Here is a 3,640-nt window from a genome sequence, read left to right as displayed (position 1 = left end):
CGGCTCGGCTCGCCACACCGGCTCAGCCACAATAATTCAGGCGTCTTAGGAGGCTTTAACGTGTATCAGTTGCCTGCCTTAAAAGATCAGGTGCCCCCGGAGCTGCCGCCTCGCCGCCGCCTGCCAGAGGAGGTTCAAACCCTGGCACTGACGCTGAGAGGAATGAACCGGTTTAAGCACTAAGTGGAAGGAGTCAGTTACAGACCGACATCCTGTTCATCGCAGCTGGGTTTAGGGCTTCAGGAGCTGTCCCGCTAGTGTATGTATTCACCTTTCCCTAGGCTTTCTCAGTGCGTGGCGCAGACCGCTGGTTTGCTGCATGGAGTGTGATTACCCAGAGCGCTGCACGCTCACTTTGAGGCGATTCTCTGACCTCTCAGCTTTTTTTCTACGTAATCTCTGGGAGTGCTGCACGAAGCCCAGGGAGGTGCCACCCGCCCCGTGCTGCAGGACACGCCACGAGAGCGGGTCTGGCCGGCCGCGTGCTGGGGAAAGGGGCCGCGGCAGGGAGTCATCGCCAAGAGGCGACGGCGCCTGGTGGGACCTCCTTGCGAACAGGGCTCCCCCGCCGCCGCCTCTCGCGTGCCAGGCTCAGCCGCCGCGCGGGCAGGCAGTGGGACCGGTGCATGGCACACCGGAGCGGGAGCAGCGCGTGGCAGCTCTGGCCTGGCACCAGGGCTTACAGGAGAGGGAGGTGGGAGACCAGCCTGGGAATGCTTTGCACCTTCAAAGCCTGCTTTCAAAACTTCCCAAGGGACCAGCTGGCACTTGGGGAGATGTTATTGAAAACACCACGCTCACATTTACTGTTGCTTTTTATTTTCCCACCTCCTTATCACGTCCAGCTGTCGAATGTCCCCTTATCTGAGCGGGCGTTTCAGGAAGCTGTGCTCCTATTTCTGATCGGCAATATTTCCTGAAGTGTTCTGCTATCTCGGAGAGGAGGCCAGCCTGGCAGCGCTCCGTAAACAGAGGCTCCGCAGAGCTGTCAAATGGCAAAACAGCCTGAAAGCTCCTGCCTGAAAATTCACAGCAGCTGGCATTTCCTAGAGGCCTTCATACAACTGCCAGGCATTGAGAACCACAACGTTATCCAAGGCCCACAGCATCTAAATTTACTTTATAAATACATGTTGTCTTTTCCCATCCAGAACATCACTTTTTTCAGAGAAATACCTCTATCACTGTTAAATTTCCTTAGAGGAGGAAGAAAGGAAGAATAAACGAGGAAATAAAATACAACTTCTACCCCATTATTACAAATCCTACACCAACCCATTACAGTTTTGCGACCCAACAGCGGTAATTTTACTTCTGTTCTAGTCATAAAAGCTTGTCAAGATTGCAGAGAGGCCCATTCCATCCTTTCCTCTGGTAGGCAGCCCTGCTCTGCCATTCCCGTTTTCCAACATATATCCTCTCCTGCTGCCAGAAGGCCACCTTGGCATTTCACACTTTCAACATGCAACTTCTTCCCCTGTCAGAGAGGCAGTTCTCTCCTGGCATTCCCAAATGTCATGAAGTCTCTTCATTTCAGCTCTCTATCCTTTTATCACCACCAAGAGAAACCCCTTGCTGTGTGCGGTGCCCATGTCCTCCTTTCCTTACACTTGAAAGGGAGGAATATGCTGTTAGAGTTGCAGCAAAGATGTGCGCCCAATTTTTCCATCAGCTGACCCCGGACTGGATGCTTGCCTCAAGGCATGGCGTTCAGTGCTTGGTATTTCTCATGGGAGCCATTCAAAAGGAAGTCCGGCACATAGCAGCCCGGCACAGGCTGGTCTCTGTAGTTAAAAATTAGAGTGTTCACCAGGAACGATGTCTGGCCTGTGGTTACCGTTCACCTCCACTTCCCCAGTACTGAAGGCTTTTCACTGCAAATTCTCTTCCTCTCCAGCTTTCTTCCCTGATCTGTGGGGGTGAACTTGAAAAATTTGGCAGAAAAATCCAGTGCATCATGTGCTGAAAAGAAGAACTTGTAGGGTTTGTTCATGGTATTGTTATTTGTATTTTACGGCAGGTGGAGAGAAGTGTGGGAGTGGTTTGCCCTATGCTTTTTTACGTGCGTGAATGCTTATTATCAAAGCAGCTGTCCTCTGAAGAAGCTGCAAAGGAGGTTTGTGGCAGTGCTGTAGTCAGTGAGGCCAGCAAACTCACAAGTCTGTCCTGGAAGCGCTGGGCTAGCCTCAGCCCTGTGCAAGAGAAAGATCACTGTGTCATGGAAAAGTAGCATCACGCAGACAGCCCAGTTCTAGCTGCATTGTCACACTTAAGTCACTTTCCAGTCCCCTTTCACATGTGTTTAACAACCTTAGAAAATCAGCATTGTTTAAACATTAAAGAGTCTCTTTAAAAATTCAGCAGCAAAGTTCACCTGGTTTTTAGAGCCATATTTAAAGCAGGGTAGAAGTGTTATTTCCACTCTCTAGACCTGGGCTTTTGTCCAGCCAGTGTCAGTGAATGGGGCTGAGAGAAAAAGGAGGCTCTGCAACCTCCAGCACTGGGAACAGAAATGCCAATCTACTCTGCAGCAGTGTTCAGGGTTAGTTTTCACCTCCACTATGAGAAACACATCTCTCAAGAGAACCTTTCTAGCACTTAACTTAGCTCTGTTTTATAAAGCTAAGTAAAAGTTCAGCCTGCTGTTTTAAGAGTCAGCAAAAGTAAAGATTTTGAGGGTTTCTTCAGTGAAAACGCAGAACAGCAATAGATCATTCCACACCATTCTCCAGATCCATTTGTACTAGAAGGTCAAGTCCATGTACTGTGGTCCCCTGAAGATTTGCCTTCCTTATGTCACTCAGAGGTAAGCTGGCACTGTCCGTTCCATTTTTCTGGTGCAAAACTGAGATGAAGCGTGCTGCCCAAGGTCACACAGTGAAATGGCAGAGATCACTGGCAGAGATGGAAATGGAGATCTAATGAGCTCCAGTCCAGCACATCTTGCAGCAGATTCAGTTACCTTACTCATCAGACTGCAGATAAACAGTGCTAATGGCTCTCTGCTACATTCACCTTTCAAGATAATGCCTAGGTGGCTACCTGCCCAAGCTTCCCTTTTTTGCATATGTTAAAATAGTTCAATATTCCTATCTTGTTTTGGTTTATTTTGTTAGAGGAAAAGGATTCCCACCCTCTGGCCCACCAACAGGTGAAAAATGAATTTCTGCCTTGCTTAAGAAAAATGCAAAATAAAAACATCAGGTCAGTGATACTTTACACCCAAAACTTACAAGTGAACAGCTGACTGCACTGATGTTCTTTAAATGCATTGTCATGAGTTTATACACATGCGATGTGTTGAACACAGTCCATTACACCCATTTACTAGCATAGGTTGCATTTCCCCTTGCAGCTCGTAAAATACTTGCCATTTTCCATCTTAACCACTCAGTGAGATCTACTACCATCCAAGACTCYCATTTTTATCAGAAATACTTCTCCTTCTTCTCCTTTCTATTAGGACATGCTGGGGCTCTCTTACAAAGATATAACATGCTGTGACAGCAGCAAATCTCCAGAACTCCACCAGCAAACTATGATATTGCAAATGATGATGGAATTTAGCTCTTTATGAGTGCCAGACAGGCCCTGTGTAAATAAAATGCATTCTGGCTAAATACCATGTTCTGTGACTTTT

Source organism: Apteryx rowi, unplaced genomic scaffold, assembly GCF_003343035.1.
Source record: "Apteryx rowi isolate R43461 unplaced genomic scaffold, aptRow1 scaffold_202, whole genome shotgun sequence".
Classification (NCBI taxonomy): domain Eukaryota; kingdom Metazoa; phylum Chordata; class Aves; order Apterygiformes; family Apterygidae; genus Apteryx; species Apteryx rowi.
The sequence above is the reverse complement of the archived record's forward strand: the minus strand, read 5'-3'. Positions refer to the sequence as shown.